Genomic DNA, 25,916 nt, shown 5'->3' with positions numbered 1-25,916 from the left:
TGGGCTGATAGCATTAACTTTTGAATGCGCTTAGGTGTACTCGATAACATATTTTCGAGCTATTTTATAACTACATAACTTTCACATACGAAGTATTAACAGAATAAATGTAGCGTAAAACAAGACTTCGTTCACACGCAACCGAACATTTTACACTCTTGCAACTTGCAATAATCAAAGCCAGGTTTACAGTTTAAAACCGTCAACCAGAGAATTGGAATCCATGCACTCATATATGAAGTTGAGCTTCCTTAATACGAATCACCATAATCCACAAAAAAAACTTCGAGTAAGAGAATTTTCGAGTTTTGGAGGGAGATCTGTAGGAAATTTGCCTTTAATTACACCTCAACAGCTCCAGTTAAGGAAAACTTCCGAGTTATAGAAGTTCGTGTTATAGAACTTACACATTGTCTGATATTTTCGGTCAAAAGTCAACTCTAGATACTGGGGTCCACATATACTTCCTATGGACTTGAATAGTTTTGGGTGCACTTGAACTATTTTTGGTCATAGGATGGAATACCCTAAAGGAATTATTCCTGCAAAGTTATATACAGTTATAATATATGAAATATACAGCTGAAATTCAGAGATAATCTCTTCCTGACAATACTAACTATGTGAATCAAAAATACTTCCCTGAGCCCCCATTTACCTAATATAAAGATTTTCGAACTTCCGGGTGACTTCATGCTGCACTTATCGGTTAATATATGAGTTATCTGAATGAAAACTACAGAACGTGTTTTACTCATAATAGTCTATCTTTGTGCCTAAAATAGATAAAATTGGGCGCAAACTTCCCCATATAACTAATATCAGGATTTTTAAATATTTGAAGAGAATATTCTTTTATTATAGTATGTGCCAAGTTAATAGTATATGGGATTGGCAAAAAGAGATAAAATCGGGTCGATACAAACCCCAACTATACATATATAATGATTTTCTTTCTTTGGCTTTCATTCAGCTACCACATATAAAATCACCAATCACATGGAGTAAAGTCAGTTAAATGTTTGAAAATCCTGCTATTACGTATAGTTATATAGGAGCCAGATAATGTTTTGCGCTCAATTTTATCTATTTTAGGCAAACTGATATTTGTAGCAAAATAAAAAACGATCCTCTTTATTTCGCTTTTTCATTCGCGGCTGAGCTAGTTTTGATTCAAACTTAAGGCATATTTCATGCTTCATAATTTGCTTAACACCATGCCTAGAGATTGGTAGACCTTATTCTACTTTTATCTACCTGCAACTCATGCCTTCGCTAATTGCTAAGTGATGAATGCGTCTCTTAGTCCGCTTTTCAACTGCTTGTAACCGACTAGTACGCTATATGACACCACAGTTTTGAGAGTTTTTCAAATAATAGGTTGTCAAAAAAGTCTTGCGGTATTTTCGCTAGTTGGCGCTGAAAGCGCATAGTTCTAGTTTTATTCGTCGCATCGGGTCATGCTAAACCTTTTTGGAAAGCTCATTTCACGCTAACACGTTTTTGATTGATTGTCGTTTCTTTTAAGTCGTTCGTGAGTTATAGCGTCACAAACATGTAGCAAAATAAAGCGAAAATACGGCATATTTTACAGTACTACTATGATAAAGGCAAAAATGCATCTCAAGCCGCCAATAAAATTTGTGCAGTTTATGGACCCGATACAGTTTCCATTTCCACCGCACAACGATGGTTTCAACGTTTTCGTTCTGGTGTAGAGGTGGTCGAAGATGCGCCACGCTCCGGAAGGCCTGTCGTCGAAAATTGCGATAAAATCGCTGAATTGGTCGAAAGAGACCGGCATAGTAGCAGCCGTAGCATCGGTCAAAAGCTGGGCATGAGTCATCAAACCGTTATAAACCATTTGAAGAAGCTTTGAGTCACTAAGAAGCTCGATGTATGGGTGCCGCACAAATTTACGTAAAAAAACGTCTTTGACCGTATCGATTTGGTGGGATTGGCAGGGAATAATCTACTATGAGCTGCTCCCCTATGGCCAAACGCTCAATTCGGACCTGTACTGCCAACAACTGGACCGCTTAAAGGCCGCTTGAGGCCGAATTGTCTTCCATCAGGACAACGCCAGGCCACACACATCTTTAGTGACGCGACAAAAGCTCCTGGAGCTCGGATGGGAGGTTCTTTTGCATCCACCGTATAGTCCGGATCTCGCACCAAGTGATTACCACCTGTTTCTGTCTATGGCGAACGCGCTTGGTAGTCTGAAGTTGGCCACAAGATAGTCCTGTGAAAATTGGCTCTCCGAGTTTTTTGCCAATAGGGAAGCGAGATTCTATGAGAGGGGCATTATGAATTTGGCATCTCGTTGGGAACGCGTCATCGAAAAAAACGGCGCATATTTGACTTGAATCGCATTATTGTAACCAATTTTATGAACAATTGAAAATTCAATAAAAATACCGCAAGACTTTTTTGACAACCTAATAATTTGAAACTGCATTACGATGTCGATTCACTAACGCAGCAATTCGAGCAATGCTTATACTGGCTTACCCATGGTTCTGTTTCACGTGGCATTTTAGCTATATAACTATCCTATAATTATAAATTATGTTTCTACGCACTAGATTTAATACTTATGACTTACGTATTTTCCATTTTTTTCTCTTAAAAAAAAACTGTATATGTTGTCTGTACGAGTACAGCTGCCAGAGCACAAATAGATGACTTTGCACATATAATTATTTTCTATGAACAATACAAATCGCAATGTTATTTTGTGAACCACGAATACTGCATACTGAAAAAAAATTATTGTTATTAATTTACATATGTCAAATGAGACATTTCATTGATTGGAAGTGAAGTTATTGATTTTTAAGTGTCAGTATAACACAAACATACTGTGTACTGTGTTATCGGTGCGAAAATGAACTTCGAACAAAGAGCCAAAGGGCTATACCAGTGTGACACTTTCAAAAAAAACAATTTTTTTTATTTGCTTTCTCGATAGCTTATATTTCCATATCCTGTGAAATCGGAAAGGTCGAATCTTGAATAGTTTTAAAGAGCGACTGCTCGAAGGTGCAAACATATATAAATGAAAATTTAAACGCGTTTTTCTCGAAACGAAATTTTTCAAAATTGCTGACATCATAACTCAACGATAAATTGACCGATCGACTTCAAATAAAAACTGAGTATTTTTGAATGCATTTGCTATACAATAACCTACGATCATTTTGAATGGTGGAAAATTGTCAATTTGGCATTAAAAAAACGACAAATTTTTACATAAAAAAACGATTTTTTTCAAAATTACGCGTTTTTGTTAGTTTTCGATATTTTTCAAAGATCATAGGTCATTGTATAGGAAATATCTTTAAATTTAATAAACTTTTGAAATTTTTTTGTTTCAGTTGCTCATTCGGCTGGAATCATGCCAGCAGTTGGGACACTTTTCTTTGGCCCCTCCGAAGAGAGCCCATTACTCCGTTATTTTTCAACATTTTTGTAAAAAAAAATCTTAAAATATAGCTATATATATAGAAGTTCGAAATGCTCAATAACGTACTTCTTCTTAAAAAAAAATCACGAAAATCGCTTAATTTGTCATGCGTCACACTGGTATAGCCCCTTACATTTTGTTTTAAAATTGGTAAAACTTTTACTGAAACGTTTCAATTGATGAAACAAGTTTATGGCGGTGATTGCCTATCCCGTAGCAGAGTGTACGAGTGATTTCAACGTTTTCAAAGTGATCGTGAAGACATAAATGATGATTAACAATGCGGGCCAATCGAAATCCGTGATCACCGGAAATTCCATCGAAATTGTGCGTGAATTCATCAAAAATCATCCCAAATCATCATTGAAATTCATGGAAATGGAACTTAACGAACATTTGGGCTTACGAAAGGTGTGTGCACCGTTTGTTCCGCACAAATTGACTGACGACCGTTAACCACTCACCGTATTCACGTGATATGGCAACGTGCGACTTCTTCCTTTTCGAAAAAATGCATTTGCCCATGAAAGGAAAACGTTATGCAGACGTAGAGGCCATTCAAAAGGAGTGTACCGGCATACTGGCGGCCATACTGACCAACGAGCTAAAACACTCGTGTACCAAATTATAGTTTTATATCTTAATTTAGTGCATAGCTATGGCAATTTATAGGTTGTCGGTTAATGACAAAGGAGCCTATAGCATTCTTATTAATTCTGAAAATAGCTACCGACGATAAAAGTACATGTACACCTCCAGAAGCTACGCGCTCAAAGCAAGGTGCTACGAAGCAAAATAGGATGAAAGACATTTCTTATAGTAAATTCATTTCTGAGAGTGGCAGTTTAATTAGATACTGCACTCGATTTGCATTTTCATCCATTTAAGACAACTCTCAATCGGTACTAGAAATCAAGAATAAATCTATTGACAATTTTTGAACATACGACTCAATGGTGGAATCTATGACTCAGATCTGAGAGCAATTAAAATTTATCAATTGCACCTACTCCCCATCCGATATAAAACTAAAGATCAGTTCGTTGGCTTCGGTAGTTCTGAGAACAAAATATGAAAGAATATTGATCGACAACCAAGTAACGATACTTACGAGCTTGCCTAAAATTTAAAAAGAAACAAGCGAAGAATTCATTAAACTAGAATCCACTGTTTTAAATTGTTTGTCGACCTAAATCGAAGGGAGGATGGAGTCATGTGTAGAAGTTCACGCAAGCGAGGAAAGTTCTCTGATTTCCATTCATTTGGGAGTGCCAGAAACGATTCTTTTACATGTGACTCAAGCAGCTCACGACTTCCGGCCTTTGACCAAGTATCCTCTGGGTAGCCTAAGAACATCCGTTTGAAGGCGAGCTAAAGTGAGAAGGCGAAACATCCCCTGCATAGGGTTGTGCGCTGGGTTTGGGACCCGCCACGTAAAAAAACACCCCCAATGAAAAAGCGTAAACAGCCTCGGATGAGAGACCCCCCTTCTGATGACGACCATGGCAAACGAAATAAGGACTACGAATTGAGGGCATGCACCTGGAATGTCCGATTCCTTAATTGGGAAGGTGCCACTGCCCAGCTGGTTGATGTCCTCGGAAAACAAAGGCTGACATCACCGCCGTCCAAGAAATGCGATGGACGGGACAAGGACAGAGACGAGTAGGTCCTTGTGACATTTACTACAGTTGCCATATAAAGGAGCGCAAGTTTGGTCTGGGATTCGTGGTGGGAGAGAGACTCTGTCGCCGAGTACTATCGTTCACTGCGGTGAATGAACGTCTAGCCACAATCCGCATGAAAGCGAGGTTTTTCAACATATCGCTGATTTGCGCCCACGTCCTGACGAAAGAAAAGGACGATGTGACCAAAGATGCCTTTTATGAGTGCTTGGAGCGAAATTATGAGAGATGCCCACGCCACGATGTAAAAATCGTGCTTGGCGACTTCAACGCCAGGGTGGGCAAAGAAGCTATCTTTGACACTACGTACGGTAAATTCAGCCTCCACGAGGAAACATCCCCAAATGGGTTGGCGCTGATCGACTTCCCCGGGGCTCGAAATATGGTTATCTGTGGTACTAGGTTCCAGCATAAGAAGATTCATCAAGCTACCTGGCTGTCTCCGGATCGAAAAACTACCAACCAGATCGATCATATTGTGATAGACGGAAGACACGTCTCCAATGTTTTAGATGTGCGTGCGCTCCGAGATCCTAACATCGACTCGGACCACTAACTTGTTGCAGCCAAAATTCGCACCCGCCTCTGTGCAGCAAAAAACGCACGCCAACAAACACAAGGAAGGTTCGACGTCGACAAGCTGCAATCACAACAGACAGCCGAATGATTCTCTACTCGGCTTTCACTACTGTTCTCTGATAGCACTCGTCAACAACTCGGTATAAGGGAACTGTGGGACGGCATTTCAAACTCCTTACGTACAGCTGCAACCGAAACCATTGGTTTTCGGAAAGTGCAAAAGAACAGCTGGTACGACGAGGAGTGCCCTGTCGCAGCGGAGAGAAAACAGGCTGCCTACCTCGCAACGTTACGATCGACCACAACACGTGCGGGATGGGATAGATACCGATAGATGAAGAGGGAAGCGAGACGCATTTGCAGACAGAAGAAGAAAGAGGCCGAAATGCGTGAGTACGATGAGCTTGATAAGCTGGCCGACAGGGGTAATGCTCGAAAATTCTAGCAAAAAATGCGGCGGCTTATAGAAGGTTTCAAGACCGGAGCACACTCCTGTAGAACCCCCAAAGGTGATCTAGCCACCGATGCCCAGAGCATACTTAGATTATAGAGGGAACACTTCTCTAGTCTGCTGAATGGCAGTGAACGCATAACACCAGGAGAAGGCGAACCCGATTCCCCATTCGATGACGATGGAGCAGACGTTCCAATACCCGGCCATGAAGAAGTTCGAATAGCAATTGTCCGCCTGAAGAACAACAAAGCGGCAGGGGCCGACGGATTGCCGGCCGAGCTATTCAAACACGGCGGCGAAGAACTGATAAGGAGCATGCATCAGCTTCTTTGTAAAATATGGTCGGACGAAAGCATGCCCAACGATTGGAATCTAAGTGTGCTCTGCCCAATCCATAAAAAAGGAGACCCCACAATCTGCGCCAACTACCGTGGGATTAGCCTCCTCAACATCGCATATAAGGTTCTATCAAGCGTATTGTGTGAAAGATTAAAGCCCACCGTCAACAAACTGATTGGACCTTATCAGTTTTGATTTAGACCTGGTAAATCAACAACCGACCAGATATTCACAATGCGCCAAATCTTGGAAAAGACTCGTGAAAGGAGAATCGACACACACCAACTCTTCGTCGATTTCAAAGCTGTTTCGACAGCACGAAAAGGAGCTGCCTTTATGCCGCGATGTCTGAATTTGGTATCCCCGCAAAACTAATACGGCTGTGTAAGCTGACGTTGAGCAGCACCAAAAGCTCCGTCAGAATCGGGAAGGACCTCTCCGAGCCGTTCGATACCAAAGGAGGTTTCAGACAAGGCGATTCCCTATCGTGCGACTTTTTCAACCTGCTTCTGGAGAAAATAGTTCGAGCTGCAGAACTCAACGGAGAAGGTACCATCTTCAATAAGAGTGTACAACTGCTGGCGTATGCCGATGATATTGGTATCAAGAGAAATGGGTCTGGCAGTGAACGAGGGCAAGACGAAATATCTCCTGTCATCAAACAAACAGTCGTCGCACTCGCGACTTGGCGCTCACGTCACTGTTGACAGTCATAACTTTGAAGTTGTAGATAATTTCGTCTATCTTGGAACCAGCGTAAACACCACCAGCCTGGAAATCCAGCGCTGGATAACTCTTGCTGACAGGTGCTACTTCGGACTAAGGAGGCAATTGAGAAGCAAAGTCCTCTCTCGACAAACAAAAACCAAACTCTATAAGTCACTCATAATTCCCGTCCTGCTATATGGTGCAGAGGCTTGGACGATGTCAACAATGGATGAGTCGACTTTGCGAGTTTTCAAGAGAAAAGTTCTGCGAAAGATTTATGTTCCTTTGCGCGTTGGCCACGGCGAATATCGCATTCGATGGAACGATGAGCTGTACGAGATATACGACGACATTGACATAGTTCAGCGAATTAAAAGACAGCGGCTACGCTGGCTAGGTCATGTTGTCCGGATGGACGAAAACACTCCAACTCTGAAAGTATTCGACGCAGTACCCACCGGGGGAAGCAGAGGAAGAGGAAGACCTCCACTCCATTGGAAGGACCAAGTGGAGAAGGACCTGGCTTCGCTGGGAATATCCAATTGGCGCCACGTTGCTAAAAGAAGAAACGACTGGCGGGCGGTTGTCAACTCGGCTATAATCACGTAATACACCCCAAAGTAGCGCTTTCTCAAAAAGAGGCACGGTTTAGTTGCAACCGCAACTCCCGGTTTGAAAAAAAAAAAGTCAAACACCCTTCTAGCTCAAAATACCATATTCGGTTGGATACGAAGTACGTAAGTTCCGGAACCAGTTACCACCATGACAACTCAAGTTGCAGAAATATCCAATGAATACCTTAATTCACAATTATTACAGCAATTCCAGACACACTCGCCTTACTACTGTGATCAAATTGAAATGTGAATTTTGTCATATTTCATCTCCTTTAAAGTAGTACCCTCCCGTTTTTCCAGTTATCATAGCACTTGGAAAAATCCTTCGTCGTGGTGGCCAGCAGAGCCTACTTCGATTCAGCTTCTATATCCTCAATTGAGTCAAAACGGTGTCCTCGGAGTGGTCATGGCAGGCGAATGCGGTGGTTGCGGCACGATATTAGTTGAAAATGTGGCGAAATGATCACGAATAACCAATGCAGTATGAGATGGTACATTATCGCACTTCTTTTTTCAATAAATTCAGACATAGTAAAAATCGAAGAATTCACTTTTAGAACCTTACAAAACGACGCGTATCTCAAATACTAATGAATATTTTAACGTAAAATTTAGCACAGATATTACTAACAGTAAAACCAACTTACCAATTCGAACAACACGCGAAGTATAAATTAAAAATTTACCTTTCAATTTGACAGTAGTATGTCACTCTCGCATCTCTCGATATGTACATCAGTTTCTAAGTATGAGAAAAAACGTATTTAGAAAAAGTGAGCTCAAACAAGATTATGACAGTAGAAGAAAAAGAAGGAAATGAGCCCAGGGGAAAGAATCGTCAACGGCAAATACTACTCATTATACCTGCCATATTATACAAAAAAAACAACAAAAGTTAGAGTTGTCTTCAATGCCTCCAGATCCACTAGCTCGGAGAATTCCTTAAATGATATTCTGTTCACGGGACTCACATTCCAACCTGATTTTATGCTCCTCATATTAACCGTGCGATTCTGTAACGTGAGACAGTCTCAAGTCTCTAAATTTGAGATTTTAAGTTAGAGACAATTTTTGAGACTTGAGACGATTTTGCTATTCTGTAAGTGACAGTCACAAAATCTATTACATTTCATCATTCAGAGATGTTTTTACACTTGAATGGAAATAAATATGTCGATAACAAATATTAAAATATCTATAACATCGTCAAAAACCATAGTTATCAATAAAAATGAAAATATATGTTGACTTTGTTTCATAATATTTACGAAATTTATGTAAAATTTATTCATTTTTAACTTTTTCGTGTTTGAATTGCTTACAAAATATAAAAATACGACAATCGATTAATATCTATGATGATCTCTATTCAGTATATTCAAAATGACAGACAAGAGCTCTTTTTAGTTTTGTGATCGGCTAACTACCAGGTCTCAATATTTTGAGACTAACGCTAGAGACTGTTTAGTGAATAGTAACTAGTCTCAAATTGAGACTTTGCCTCAAAATGTCTCAAATAGAGACTAGAGACTGGTTACAGAATCCCGCTATAAATGGGCGTATATACAAATACGTTTTCAGTGAAGATGCCGAAAACATGTATCGATAAATAGTCGAACATAAAGATGATCAAGATTTTAAGCGTTATTTTCCGAAAATCTCCCAATAGTTACCATTCGTATACTCGACGAACTGGCAGAAGACACAAAGTCAGAATTTGCTCTGTCAACACAAGTGCTAAAATAAAAGGTGATTTTTTAAGAGCTTGATAACTTTTTTTTTTAAAAAAACGCATAAAATTTGCAAAATCTCATCGGTTCTTTATTTGAAACGTTAGATTGGTTCATGACATTTACTTTTTGAAGATAATTTCATTTAAATGTTGACCGCGGCTGCGTCTTAGGTGGTCCATTCGGAAAGTCCAATTTTGGGCAACTTTTTCGAGCATTTCGGCCGGAATAGCCCGAATTTCTTCGGAAATGTTGTCTTCCAAAGCTGGAATAGTTGCTGGCTTATTTCTGTAGACTTTAGACTTGACGTAGCCCCACAAAAAATAGTCTAAAGGCGTTAAATCGCATGATCTTGGTGGCCAACTTACGGGTCCATTTCTTGAGATGAATTGTTGTCCGAAGTTTTCCCTCAAAATGGCCATAGAATCGCGAGCTGTGTGGCATGTAGCGCCATCTTGTTGAAACCACATGTCAACCAAGTTCAGTTCTTCCATTTTTGGCAACAAAAAGTTTGTTAGCATCGAACGATAGCGATCGCCATTCACCGTAACGTTGCGTCCAACAGCATCTTTGAAAAAATACGGTCCAATGATTCCACCAGCGTACAAACCACACCAAACAGTGCATTTTTCGGGATGCATGGGCAGTTCTTGAACGGCTTCTGGTTGCTCTTCACCCCAAATGCGGCAATTTTGCTTATTTACGTAGCCATTCAACCAGAAATGAGCCTCATCGCTGAACAAAATTTGTCCGAAAAAAAAAAAAACCGAACACTGATTTTGGTAATAAAATTCAATGATTTGCAAGCGTTGCTCGTTAGTAAGTCTATTCATGATGAAATGTCAAAGCATACTGAGCATCTTTCTCTTTGACACCATGTCTGAAATCCCACGTCATCTGTCAAATACTAATGCATGAAAATCCTAACCTCAAAAAAATCACCCGTTACATACAAGAAAATCGCACACAAAGTGATACCGCAAGCCACCGATTAGTGGCAAACGGATATTGCGACAACCAAAGAAAAAAAGCAATTAACGTCACAATAAATAGTGCAATGTAAACATTTAAGGGAATGAAATTGATGTTAGTTGAGAAGTAGGCCACTTGACAAATTTTGTCGCAACTAGAAGTGGTTGCTCAGTTAAAGCGAAAAGTGAAAACCGTCAAATGATTTAAACACCACTGAAAACACAAGACTTAATATAAATATAATTCTACAAGTTGTGCAAAATTAAAAACAACGATTAATAGTACTTGAAATTTTTATAATAAAAACTAGTTGGCCCCGAAGCCGTTGTCCTGCGTGAAATTATATGTTTTGAAATTAAAAGAAAAGTTAAATTATCATTTCACTTTCTTTTTCAATGCAACGCAGCTTGATAAACAACATTTTTGGTTTCTGTTACGGTGTACAGAAAATATGGTTTTTCAACTTGTGATCACGCCACGTATATCTGGTCGCGTGAAAAACATAGCACTCCCAAATTTATGCCACACACTATGCGATTATCCTTGTGTCCTGTTGATTGTCATTTTAAATGCAATTTTCACTTAAAACGGACTACGTTAGAACTGAAATTGCAAATCGTTAGAACTCAAAGGAATTCGAAAAATCAAGCATTCTGCCTCCTTATATTCGATAGCTGCGTCACAATCAGTTGGGTTCCATTACACAGTTTGGGCGTATGAAGATTGCGAAACATAATAACAACAGATCCTACTTTGAGACGGAAATGATGCGGTGGCATACAAAGCCTCTCCAAAGAATTTACAATTCCACTGGATAATTCACGGCGTCGTCTTCATTGTCAAGACGATCGATCGATTTGTATGAGCGCAAGTCTCTCAGAATTTTACTTTGAATCTTTCAGTTTAAGTCAACAACATCGGTATTTTTGGCAGCCAACATTGCACGTGCACTTAAGGAATCATAGTTACGATAATTTGTCCAATGTCCGAACATTCGTTATGAGTTCATCTTTCGTGAATTGATACACGGCAGATTCGAACTTCAGTGGCACGCGAAGTAGCTATCGCATCGTCCGTCGTTTGATTCCAGTGATTATCACGTTCAAGCAATTGTAATTGCTGGCGTGCTTCTCAAAAAGTTGCACACACCGCACCATTCACACTAGGCAATGATTCAAATGAAATTGAACCACGTACATTTATCAATAGTAACCGAAGGTAGAAACGATCGTCGTTTCACACCAAAGCAATGTTCTCACAAACGGATCACATACGCAAGTTGAGAAAAAACTCGTCAATGTTAATTTTGTTGCTGGCGGTGTTTCTACTTGCTGTACTGTTTTCTCGGGGTTGAAATGCACTCTTTGGCCATTCTCCAAACTAACCGCGAGACGCACAACAGTCGGAAAACGTCAATGGATTGCAAAGGTAAATATCCTACAAAGCGCTTTATTGCTGTTCACGTATCGACCATATCGTTCAAGACCAATAACCACCATGTTGCTTCCTTTAGTGACGTATTTACAAAAGTATTGTATCGATTTCACCAAACTGCAATACTCAACATTGATATGAGTTTTGAATGTGAATAGTGGGGATTATAGTAGGATAAATGTGTCGTTAACTTCGATATTCATTCCTCTAAATTGAATGCTGAATAATCCACCATTATTATCTGGTGAACGACACTTATAGAGTGGATATCCATCATTTCCAGTTTATGTTTCCGAAAGAAAAGCACGTGGATAGTGTTTCGTGCATTTATTGTCAGACATACAAACCGAAAAGGGATTATAGTGTTCGCAAAGTCCATGAACCATATTGGTTTCCACCATTTCGCATAATACTGGGTCTTTCTCTGGATCAGGAATTTCCACAGAAATGATTTCTTCAATTTGATCTGGTGTAACCACCATCTACCATCCAATGTAGAATGTGTGCGTGCGGCAAGCCAAGACAAATTTGAACGATTCAAACAGTTGGAAAACAAAACAAAAAAATTAAAAAAAAAATGTTTGTATGAAAAAAAGTTACTTTTTGGAATTTTCCAATTTTCCAACAAGGGAAGCGGTGACAATCGGCGATCGTTTCTTTCGGCACAGCTCGGCTTTTCTACCAACAACACAATGTTGGCATGCTTATGCTGTTGTCGTTTTTGTAGAACAATGTTTCAATTTTTGGTTGGTGACATATTCACATGTGTGCGCATATGTATATTTGTATGCTTGTGCATTATTGAAGTTATACTTCTTTTTCTTTCGTGTGTCTTTCATTTATGCGAATTCTCAACTATTTTGTGTAACTTTTGTTTGAAATACTCTGCGTTGGCCGTTGAAAAATTAAGGCTATACTTTACAGGATCATTTCCGTAGTTAGTCTTCATTTACATTTTTTTAGAAATCGACCCGCGATGACAAGGTATATCGTTTTATCTGACATCGTGAGGTTTATGAGTTTCATTTCTAATTTTGTCTTGTGGCATATTAGAAATGATGTTTCTTCGTAAATCGCTCATTTACAACGGATAAAACGACTTCTGAGTGGTGATTTTAACGAATAAATTCCAAGGTTTTACACAAAAAAAAATGTGCGTGGGGTCCCTACGCGCGGAAGAAGTTATACTTTCTAGTGATATTCAGAAATGAATATCATTTTGTATGAAAGAAAACTAGAAAACTTAAATTCACATTTTATAAATTTAATATGCACAAAAAAAGAAGAATAAAGCAAAGTCTAAATGAAAGAATTTTGACTCGGAAAGTAGTTCCATCTCTTCGTTGCGGAAGAGAATATGCAGCACAATCCTCTCTTTTGTTCTTCGCTAATTTGGCTGCCATATTGACTTGTGAAGATCAATTTTTTGTTGGTCACATATTCATATGTGTACGCATATGTATGTGTGTATGCTTGTGCATTATTTGTTCGGCAATGTATGCAAATATATGTACATATAAGTATATATGAATGTACGAACAGCAAGTCAATGCGCGCACATGTAATAAGTGATGGAAATATGATTTCAATTTCTGAACGCACACATGCGTATACATACACTCATATGAGCATGTGCAGATACAAAAGATAGGATAGAAGATGTATGCCTTTTAACATCGTATACTATACAAATAAATATTTTTCTTATGTATAATATACATATTATGTATATTGCTGTGATAAATATAATTTCTATTAGTAAGAAAAATATTTATTTGTATAGTATACGATGTTAAAAGCAAAAAATTAAAAATTTATTCTGTCGAGATTCGAAGCTGTGTTAGCAACTTGACTTTCCAAGCGCTTACCACCAACACCACCATTGACACTTAGGTTGCACTGACTTAAGTATGGTTTGGTTATGCATGTAAGAAACATACGATGGTTCTAATAATTTTGTTTAAGTATAGAAATATGCTTTTGTAGAACATTTTCTTTCGAAAACATACAGACAAATGTGCAAACGACATAATATATTGTTACGATTTTACTGCTTGCTAGTTTACTTTGCTAGGTTCGTATCTCTGGATTGGCGAATAAAACCAAAAACTTTAATTTAATTCAACAACTCTTTATTTTACAACTTGTCTACACTATAACAGTTTACTCTTAGCACTGATTGATTACGTTGGCGCTGCCACGGCTTATACAGCCACGCACTTCTCGCTGATGCCGACGGGTCCTTCTAGAATATTGCGTCTGGAAATTACCAGAACATAATGCTATACGGCGCCAGACGCAAGCAGACAGCCGCGGCGCCAGACTCAGCAATTGTTTAAGTAGACAAGCAGACAGTGCGGCGCCAGATGTCTACAACAAGACAAATCCCTACAAGAAACTGCTGATCGTTTCACTAATACACGCACATTTTTTATGTCAGAGCTGACGAAAAAAATGACACTCAAATGACTGTCAATGCTTATGTTAAAAAGAGAAACCTATGAATGATATTGCTTATATATGTAAGAATGAAATAGCTCAATTATTCAACACTGTCAGCATTGACAGTAAAATGAAATTTAAGATGACTGTCAATGTTGATTTTTTTTAAAATAAACACTTTTCAACACTAAACATCGTTTATCAACACCGATCTGTATGCAGAAAAGCAACCCTGTAAAAAGAGATACATACAATTCCATATATGTACGTTTATAAAATGTTGCGCGTTAATTCAGTGAACTCTAAATCGAATTATTATATTTCGTGCGTTGTTTAAGTGATTTATGTTTTGTGATTAAATCTACAGTTTACTATATTATCAAGAAAAGATAAGTAAAAATGAAAAAAACGCCATTTCAAAAAATGTAAGGTGCATTTAAAAAAAATTGAGCGATCGGGGTGCCTCATGACCGGAGAGGAAAAAGACGAGGCTCTCGACCAGGTAGCAAGCCTTTTACCTATTCAAAACTTTGAGGGATGTTTGGAAGTGGAAGAAATGTTAGAGAAACCTGAGTTCGCACAATCTATGGTAAAAAAACATTATTTATAATATCAACATCTTAAAAATTACTATTTACATTTATATATTATTTTTTTACAGATCAGTTATGTCCACAAACTTAAAGGGACATCGGACAATATTGAAAACTCTTTCAAATATATATTTGCAGACAGCCTACTAGAGTATTTCAATTTTGATGGAAGAGGAGGAAAACAAGCATTATGTGCCTAAGCTAAAAATCTTCGAAGCAGTTTTAAGAGGTAAATAAGTTTAATGTAAAAGCAATAGAAAACTATTTTTAATTAATTTCAATTTTATAGTCGTTTAGCAGCCACAATTTGGAAAAGAGTATACGGAGGTCTATTGAACGGGGTCACCACCGAAATAACCAAAAAAAAAAAAATATATTAATAGGAAAAGAAGCAATTTTTCAATAATTTAATTTTATTTTATTACCATTATGATTTTGAAACATGAATTATGTGATTTAAAATTAATGAATTATTGTGATTTAATAATAAGATATGTAAATATGTAAATTTTGAAACATGAATTATTGTGATTTAAAATATGAATTATTATGATTTAATATATTATAATGTAAAATAGATTTAAAAAGAAATTTTATAAGATATCGAATTTAATTCTGATGTAATTAATTTTATTATATAGAGTTATATTAATTTTTTACAACATTTTTGACATAAATGTTATTTTAATATTCAAATTATAAATGAATAAAGATAAAACTAATTTGAACAAAAAAAATGTGTCATCATTGAAAGATTTACGGTCATAAATGACAAATTGCAGCAATGTTAGCTTTTCAGTCATTATTGACAATTTTCAACTTTGACAGATTTGTGGTCAGCAATGAACCAAGAAAAAGCATGAGAGTAAGCAGTAGAGATATATACTGATTTAATTCCGAATACCAGTGTGTTAAAGAGAGATGCAAGCTCACACGCATGCGTTTGTTTACATCAGTTTTTTCACTAGGCCCTTAAGAAAATGATAGAAACTTTGTTTTGCGCGCTGACTGAATTTCTTTCAGCTCTGACAGTCAAATGTACGTTCAGCTGACTGTCAGTGTTCTTGTAGGGATGCTATTCCATATACCTACAGCTATTGTTCATAATAAGGGGTGCATATAGCAATACAAATACAACTTAATACTACTTTTGTTACACTGCCCTCCACTAAGACCTAATCGTCCCGATTAGGCACAAATCCTCTTGAACCAAATGGGGCGAGCCTCTCCAAATGTACTACTTTCATTTTACATCGTGCTTTTCCATTTCTTTGTATGCGGTATACCACGTCATTAAGTCGTTTCATCACCATATAGGGTCCTTCCCAGGCTGTCTGCAATTTCGGGGACAAGCCTTTCTTTCGAAGTGGATTGTACAACAGGACCAGATCACCTTCTACAAAACCTTTTGAATTTGCCGCTTGATCGAACCGGTCCTTCAACTTATTGCTCATCAGATGCGTGTGCTGTCTTACCATTAGATGCAATTCGTTCATTTCTTCCTTTAAGGCAGAACAATAATCTCCATCATTTCTTACAGCTGTAGGATTCGTTCCAAACTTAAGATCAGCAGGAAGTCGCAGATCAGATCCGAAAATAATCTTTGCTGGCGTGTAACCAGTTGTCTCGTGCTTCGCTGAACGATACGCCAGCAGGAACATCTGGATGCACTTGTCCCAATTCCGTTGATCTTTATCAACGATTTTCCGCAGATGTTCTTCGAGCGTTCGGTTGAATCTCTCCACCATTCCATCTGATTGTGGATGTAACGCTGTTGTCCGTGTCTTGTGGATGCCCAATAATGTACAGACTTCTTGGAAAATGGAAGATTCGAAATTCCTGCCTTGATCTGAGTGTAATTCGACGGGCACTCCGAACCTTGTTATCTAATTTTCTACAAACGCTTCGGCTACTGTCTTCGCTTCTTGGTTTGGTAAGGCATATACTTCTTGCCATTTACTGAAATAGTCCATGACAACCAGTAGATATTTGTTTCCGGCCGTACTGGTTGGGAACGGACCTGCAACATCCATTGCGACTCGTTCAAATGGTGATCCCACGTTGTGCTCTTGTAGCCTACCGCGACTTTTGGCTTTAGGACCTTTAGCTGCCATGCACTCTACGCAATTACCTATCCATTCTGCTATGGAATCTCGACGACCGATCCAGTAGAACCGTTGTTTAATCTTCTCTATAGTTTTTGTAAGTCCAAGGTGCCCTCCACTAGGTCCATTGTGACATTCTTTCAATACTTTCGGGATCATGGACTGCGGTACTATGATCAGCAGACGAGACTGTTTGCCATCTTCGCTTTCCCAGGTACGATGAAGGTATTCATTAACGAGGTTTATGCTGTTCCATTGGGCCCAATTCGCTTTTGCAGTTGGACACTCGCTACTTATTTGTTCCTTTGGTGGTCGGACCCCATTTTCTTTGGCCATTACCAGATTTGCAAGATCAGGGTCCTCCAGCTGATTGATTCTGATGCGGTGAGGAGTCCAATCATCTTCAGGTTCTATATTCAGTAATCGCACGTCGATTATACCTTCTTTTCCTTCTGATTTGGAGTAATGTTTACATTCCAGTGGACAAAGGCGACGTGATAATGCATCCGCATTTTTGTGGTGAATCCCCTTTCGGTGTTCTGTTGGTTGTTTCCGTTTTGATGGGTTTACCTTTATATTGCATTTTCGGGCAAAGTGACACGCTTTTCCACAGTTGAAACATCTGCCTGTTGTATTTACTCGCTGTGCAGCAATTGTCTTCAGAGTCTTCAATATTTTTCCATCAGCGCTGGTTGTTCCATTTCAACTCTTTGTACTTTGTGTGCTGGTTTACTTAGTAGGGAAGCCGTTTCCTGTGTGAGGGCGTGCGAAACCGTTTCAGCAAACGTTCTTTTTGGCAATGCATATGTGGCGCGTTTGGTGTCCACATCACGAATTCCATTTATGAAACTTTGAATTCTCACCCTCTCAATGTAATCCACAGGTGCATCTGCATTTGCCAAATGAGCCAGTCGTTCTATTTCAGTTGCGAACTCTTGCAATGACTCGTTCATTTTCTGACCCCTATTTTGCAGTTCGATCTGGTATATTTGTTTCCGGTGTTCACTACCATATCGTCTTTCTATCGCACTCATCAATGCCTCATAGTTGTCCCGTTCACAATCGGGAATAGTCTGAAGGATTTCTGCCGCAGGTCCTTTCAATGATACAAACAAGGACGCCACTTTGTCCGCTGCATTCCAGTTATTGGCCATTGCTGTGTTTTCAAACTGAAGTTTGAAAATTTGAAATGGAATACTTCCATCGAATGTGGGTGCCTTCAATCTTTGATTATCTGTTGATGGTGCAGGACCTTGTAGTTGTAGTTCTCGCACACGATTACTTAATTGAAGAACTTCTGATTTTAAATTTTCTTCGTCATTTTTTAAAGTGCTTAATTCGTCTTCAAATTTTGAAAATTTCTCTTGCACTTGTTTTTGTAGTTGTGTAGTATTTTCCGTAATCTGTTGTACCAAACGATTTTCTAACTGCGTATTATTTTCAGTCATTTGTTGTGTAAGGCGAGACTCTAACTGTGATGTATTTTCAGCTATTTGCGTCATTTGCTGTGCCAGACGATTTTCTATTTGCACTGCATTTTCTGTATTTTCAGCTATTTGCTGTGCCAGACGATTTTCTGTTTGCACTGTATTTTCTGTATTTTCAGCTATTTGCTGTGCCAGACGATTTTCTATTTGCTTAATAGCCACTAACAGCAAGTTCATGTCCACACTTGATGATGTTCGTTGTTCTTCTACTTTTTCTTCTACCTTTGTAGAAGTTTCTGGCCCAACAAATTCGAACTCGTCCACATTAATTCCATCCGCTTCCATTGCTTCACGTAATCGTGCCTGCAGATCCGCCTTTTGCCCGCTTATCGGCAAATTACGCTCCTCCAGTTCCTTTTTTAATTGCTGAATTCTCAATTCTCCGAATTTAACCATCTTGAATTTGGATTATTTGACAATCCCACTTCTGACACCAATTGTTACGATTTTACTGCCTGCTAGTTTACTTTGCTAGGTTCGTATCTCTGGATTGACGAATAAAACCAAAAACTTTAATTTAATTCAACAACTCTTTATTTTACAACTTGTCTACACTATAACAGTTTACTCTTAGCACTGATTGATTACGTTGGCGCTGCCACGGCTTATATAGCCACGCACTTCTCGCTGATGCCGACGGGTCCTTCTAGAATATTGCGTCTGGAAATTACCAGAACATAATGCTATACGGCGCCAGACGCAAGCAGACAGCCGCGGCGCCAGACTCAGCAATTGTTTAAGTAGACAAGCAGGCAGTGCGTCGCCAGATGTCTATTGTTTCGACAAGCAGACAGCCGCGGCGCCAGATGTCTACAACAAGACAAATGCTATTCCATATACCTACAGCTATTGTTCATAATAAGGGATGCATATAGCAATACAAATACAACTTAATACTACTTTTGTAACAATGTGTATGTATGATTGTTTTGCATTTTGCTTCTGAATATCACTAAGAAGTATAACTTCTTCCGCGCGTAAGGACCTCACACGCACCTTTTTCTAAGCCTTCCAGCGAACAACCTCTGAAAAATTCATCAAGATTGGTTCAGCCGTTCTCAAGCATTAGCGTTACTAACAAACAAATATTCATTCGTTTATATGGGAGAAGAAAAGGGCTGTTTTTAGGGGGTTTCCGGCAATTATTCGAATCACGACAAGAGTGCATCGATGAACTAAAATCTTTTATATAGCTATGAAGCACCATCCTATAGCACTATGAAAAACTGTTACAACGAATTCAATCATGGCCGACGCTCGCTCAAAGACGAATTCCGTGAAGGTTGCCGTACGTGAACTGATAATGCAACACCATCATGTAACATAGCTTCAGATAGAGGCATGCCTATGCATTTCTCCCACCAGCATACATTCGATATTGCATGAACACCTGGCCGTAAAAAAGGTTTGTTCTCGTTGGATCCCGGCCAATTTGACATTCGCTCAAAAGAAGTCTCGTGTGGATTGGTGTAAAGAAATGCTGAAAAAATACGATCGCGGTGCTTCAAAAGACGTTTATAAGATCGTCACAGGTGACGAATCATGGATCTATGCGTATGAGCCCGAAACAAAACAGCAATCGACCGTGTGGGTCTTCCAAGACGAGCCAAATCCAACAAAAAAAAAACCATTTTCGTTGATAAATGTTCCTATTATCATTATTAGGCCAGAAATATATATAGCAGCCCTCGTATAAACATAAAAGAACTAACTTCTTGAAAAGGGAACAAAAAAACATATATGCGCATAGAAGGAGCGTTCCAAAGTAAACAGGACTTAAAAAAAAAACAGAAAAATGGGTTTTTGGGCAAAATCAATTTATTTTATTCAAAATAGTCTCCTTATGCTTGATTACAGCTTTTTTCACAGTCCAAAAGTATTTCGAACGAGTGTTTTAGCTGATTGGCCGGCTTGGCCGCCAGTATACCGGTGCAAGAAAGAATGCAAAAATGACCTCTACGTCAGCATAACGCTTTCCTTTCATGGGAAAATGCATTTTTCCGAAAAGGAAGAAGTCACACGGTACCATATCAGGTGAATACGGGAAGTGGTTAATGGTTAAATCTCTTTAATGATTCCTTCGAATGTTGGATTCCGAGCAAGTTTTGGTCGTCAGTCAATTTGTGCGAAACAAACCGTGCACACACCTTTAATAAGCCCAAATGTTCGGATAAAATGCGATTATTCGATGTTTGGAGATGTTCGATTCCGTTTCCATGAAATTCAATGATGATTTCGGATAATTTTTGATGAATTCACGCACAATTTCGATGGAATTTTCGGTGACCATAGATTTTGATTGGCCCACATGTTGATCGTCATTTATGTCTTCACGACCACTTTGAAAACGGTGAAACCACTCGTGCACTCTGCTACGGAATGGGTAATCATCGCCGTACTTGTTTCAGCAATTGAAACCTTTCGGTAAAATTTTTACCAATTTTAAAACAAAATTTAATGTTGGCTCTTTGTTCGAAGTTCATTTTCGCAACCGATAATACAAACATACTGACACTTAAATTGCATAATTTCACTTCCAATCGATGGAATGTCATGAAATTCTCACTGGACAATCGATAAAGATAGATTCTACCGCAACACTCGATATATAGATGACGCCACCAGGGGGCGCTAGATTCAAAAAGTCCTGTTTACTTTGGAACACTCCTTGTATAACTACCTTTATGAACCACCAACAACGATCTAAATCTGATGTCGGCATCAGATCTCCTGAAAGAAGTAGCTAAAATAAGAGAATTCAGGGGCGACGGAAACTATGACGTTTCATCAGGGAGGTTGAGCTGATCCTGGCCTTGTTTAGCGAGAACGAAGCGACCACAAACTATGTGTGAGAAAGACACCTAAACAAGAAAATCCAGAGAGAAGCCCTTCAAATAATAAAGACACTACCTCATCGTGGGAAGATGTCAAAACAGAACTAATAAAAAACTTTGGGGTAAGAGAGAGCTACCACCAACTCTTCCCCCAGGCCATCACGACAAAGCAGCACAACGTAAGTAATTATTCTTCTTCTTCTTTACTGGCGTAGACACCGCTTACGTGCTTATATCCGAGTTAACAGCAGCGCGCTAGTCGTTTCTTCTTTTAGCTACGTGGCGCCAATTGAATATTCCAAGCAAAGCCAGGTCCTTCTCCACTTGGTCCTTGCAACGGAGTGGAGGTCTTCCTCTTCCTCTGCTTCCCCCGGTGGGGACTGTGTCGAATACTTTCAGAGCTGGGGTGCACAGAACGCAGAAAAATATTTGCAAGGGCTGTGAAATATGTCAGACCAAAACCCGTGTATATTAGCGTGCAATGTCACGCAAAAATAAAATTGCAACCCTGTTGTAGTTGCCATTTTACATAAAGACATATTACGTCGTTAAATTGTTGAGAAAGGTAAATTTTAATTATATTTTGTAATTTCTATATAAATTATAAAGTTTTGTTACAGTTTTTTTGTTAAAAAAGTATGCAGAAGGTGCGCCAATTCACAATAGCCATGCACAATAGTCATTTACAATAAATTGACTGAGTCAGTCGCTCATATATCACTAGATTCTGCAATGGGTGCTCTCGTGCCCTTGTATATTTCGGTGTAGTATTTTTGCAATCTGCAATCTTGCAAGAGCAAGAGAATACCCCTATTATGTTTTCCTAACGTATTATAGGAAAATGCCGAAAACTAAAAATAAGTGTGTGGCTGGATGCGTAGGAGCGCGACGGTTTTTCAATTTCCCCAACAAGGAGAAGGATGGATCCAGGTTCGTAAATAATTTTAATTAGTAGAAAAATATAGTTATTTAGTGAAATTTAGGAATATTTTTTCATAAATTGTGCCTATTTTGATATTGTTTTAGATGCAATTTATTGCATGATAAAAAATATATCATACTTGCGAAATGTAATGTAATTTAGTAAATAGTATTGTAATATTTAATAGATCCAATTTAATATGTTGTTTGGAGTAGCGTAGTAGATGTAAATATTACTATAATTGTAAAATATAAGTACAAATAAATGTAATACTAGTAGAAAGTATCGTAAATACTAATAAATGTTGTGATTTTATTTTGTACCTATATGGGTGATATAGGCCTATAGGGGAACCGAGCATCCAAAACTAACTTCGGTAACGCGCCTTTTGTATACCTCAGCGGTGGTGTGGTAATTACAAACTCCCAAAACATTTACTAAAAATTCCCTAACACATTTCATTCATAGTGGCATCATTGGCAAATGTTATAAAAAATGTGGACTTTGACAGCGCTCTCTCGAATCAAAGAGTTTCGTATCAATTTATCCATGCAGTGAATGAGTTAAACACAACTTTGAGCCACTTACGAAAAATTGAGAATGAAGCAAGCAAATTATTCACGGAAAGAGTATAAGTGTGAATACTGCTCACTTACAATTATGAGAGAGAGAGTTTTGGCTTGTGAGCTGCTTAGCAAGGTAGAGGAGGAGTAAGGTCACTATCAGCTGATGTTATGTAAACAAAGGCACAGCTGAGAGGTGCCACTGTAGAAACGCCAAGTGTAGTCCGGGGTTGAGTTTCTATTTGAATCCAAGATGGCCGACTTTTAACCAAGATGGCCGACTTTTAACCGGAAAATGGTTGCATTGTGTTATTTTCTTAAAATTTATGGAAAAATTGTCCCAAAAATATTGGTTATATGTAAAAGTTTAATATATTTTCAAAAGAAAATCGTTTTATTTTAATATATATTCTTAAAGATGAGAACGATATGAGCAAATACATGAAAAATTAAGTTTTTTATTTATGCCTCTTTTTAACTGTGGTAAGTCAATAAATGTTCACCACAGAAAAATGTTACGAACAAATAAGCAACCATGCCGAATAGTGGGGTCTAGATTATGCTCATTCACAGCCATATTTACATTTTTGCCATCGTAACGAAGGTTTTTGCAAAGACAATTTGTTTTAGTTTATTTCATGGTTAAATCCTTTGCGATGGTTTATTTAGTTATTTGAATCTATAAAAAGTGTTTACAATTTTCATGGGACGATAAACCACAGATCGGCTGCGATTTTATTCCAATAAAAGTACGAAATAACCGAACATGGCCACGTTAATATTGCTGCGTAATGGGTCTGGTGCTGTTACAATTTTATGATTTAAGAGATGAAAAAGCGATACGCGATGCTGTGAAGTACTCAAATGTAGTTATCAAATTAGTTGGTCGTGAATTCGAGACAAAATTTTAAATTCAATGGCGTTCTCGTGTAAGATGCTCATCGCATTGCTAGGTAAGCTAAAATTAAACTTTATATCAAAAGATTTAGCATGTATTTTTTAAATTCTTTATAGAATCAGCAAAGGAGCTGGTGTAGAACGCTAGTCCCAAACCAATGAGCTTTGTGCTTGAGGGTGGAAGCAACTTTTTGAAGAGCAAATACTACGGTGAGCACATTCGGATGTTGCATAACCTATTTTAAATTGCGCTTAGAATCCCAATACTGCTGATCAGGTTTATCAGGCTGTTGGGTAGGTTTTGAGCAAAATTGAATTTACATACTTTCTAATAGCTAAACACCCACCTTGCAGACCAAAGCGTTACCAGTTGAGCGAATTAATTGACTGGTTTCATCGTGTTATGCGCAAAGATGAAACATGGTGGGGATACCGTCGTTAAGACATGTGTTGTGATCCTACCTTCTTATTGAAAGCCAAGTTCACGAATGTATTACCGATGTCGTTCCCTCCAACATACCGTGGTTGAAGAATTTTGGTGTACAATCCATGGAAGAGCAAGTACCATGAGAATTATGACCATATCATGATGCGCAATATTATGATGCCGAATTGGGGAGTGGGGGGAACCAGCTCCACCAAAACCGATAGAACATTGGGATGAACTACGCAAATAATAAACAACACTCATCAAATGAAAGTTGGCAGCGTTGGTGACTAAGCAGCGATTTGAAAAAGAAACATTTGCATCTACGCGAATTACAATTCGTCTTTACATCTAGTGAATTATGGTCGATTATGAATGGTGTGGAAGTTGATATTTAAACTTTAAAAAACAAATAAATGTAATTTGGCTAATATTGATATTTAAACTTTAAAAAACAAATAAATGTAATTTGGCTAATATTGATATTTAAACTTTAAAAAACAAATAAATGCAATTTGGCTAATAATGAGCCGCTATTAAAAGTTAAGGAATTTGAGTTGTATTTTTAATTGGGCCAAACAAGTTATTACCGATTTGAATAACTTCAAATGGAATATATTTCGAACAATCATTTATTTTTTTAAATACTATGCCGGCATCGCTACTGAGCATGGCAAAATAGTGTTGCGTGAGCTAATTTAAGCTACTTTTTACTACTATATAGATATTGCAAATTCAAAAAATAATTTTTTTAAGAATCCTTTTTATTTAAAGCTTAGAACTAAAAAATAGTGTGGTAAATCTGTTAGGATAATCAAACACTCCATTTGGGAATGAGTAGGATTCCTGATCGCCGGCGTATAGCTGAATTCTGTTTGTGATTACAAAAATTTATAATTAAAATATAGAAAACATGGCTATTATAATTATCTCTTGATTTATCTTACAATAAAAAAATGTGTTTTACTGTTCAGACGAATTGTTATGGTACGTGATATCAAATTTTTCACAATAGTTATCTCTTATGGTCCACTCATTATCAAATATAATTTCCATTTTGTCCATGAATAAGTTAACTAAAACGCTTAAAAATATATAGCATATTTATCTATATCATGAAGGTATAATTAATTTTTGTTATAACAGCTAAAATCTTTACTCTATAACAAAAATTGAAAATAGTATTTATAAATGTACAAATATAGAACTATAAATTTATAATTTAATATTATAGCATTTTCGCTTTCTGCAACCCGTTTTAACCTCTCGCCACCCTTATTCACCAGAGGTAGCCATGATGTTGTTATTGTGAAAGTACACTTGAGGGGTAGCTTAAGGACTGTGAATGGCTCTTTTTCTATGGTGAATGGGACTTTCCCTACTCCTCTATACCATGCTGCTTAGATTGTATGAAGCATATATTCACAAGTGTTTACTTATGAGCTCACAATACTTATGAATCTTTGCTTAGAATTCTCTTACCTTCATGAATACAAAACACTTGTGAATATACGACGAAGCGCAAGCCACTTGAGCCGTAACGCTATGAACCAAAGGCTAAGAAATCCATTACGAAATTAGTAAGAGTTACTATTATATTATTGTATAACAACAGGGATTTTGTAACTGGTTCTAATAATGACTAGATATAATGAAATA

At 38.0% G+C, this 25,916-nt stretch overlaps 1 long non-coding RNA gene, 1 other non-coding gene and 1 pseudogene across 2 annotated transcripts; all 3 read left to right on the top strand.

Annotated features, from left to right (window-relative positions):
- The first annotated feature begins 12,894 nt into the window (after positions 1-12,894).
- On the top strand, positions 12,895-13,098 carry LOC125775879 (small nucleolar RNA U3). The gene has a single exon (XR_007421427.1). It is a non-coding gene; the product is annotated as a small nucleolar RNA U3 (small nucleolar RNA).
- A 932-nt stretch (positions 13,099-14,030) lies between these two features.
- On the top strand, positions 14,031-16,894 carry LOC125775678 (uncharacterized). Its single transcript, XR_007421279.1, has 3 exons — positions 14,031-15,018; positions 15,091-15,251; positions 15,312-16,894. It is a non-coding gene; the product is annotated as an uncharacterized LOC125775678 (long non-coding RNA).
- A 6,830-nt stretch (positions 16,895-23,724) lies between these two features.
- On the top strand, positions 23,725-24,804 carry LOC125775522 (NADH dehydrogenase [ubiquinone] 1 alpha subcomplex subunit 9, mitochondrial-like; annotated as a pseudogene).
- Positions 24,805-25,916: the final 1,112 nt, after the last annotated feature.

This window comes from Bactrocera dorsalis, chromosome 1 (assembly GCF_023373825.1).
Source record: "Bactrocera dorsalis isolate Fly_Bdor chromosome 1, ASM2337382v1, whole genome shotgun sequence".
NCBI classification, from domain to species: Eukaryota; Metazoa; Arthropoda; class Insecta; order Diptera; family Tephritidae; genus Bactrocera; species Bactrocera dorsalis.
Note: the sequence above shows the minus strand (reverse complement) of the source record. Positions and strands in the feature narration are given on the sequence as shown.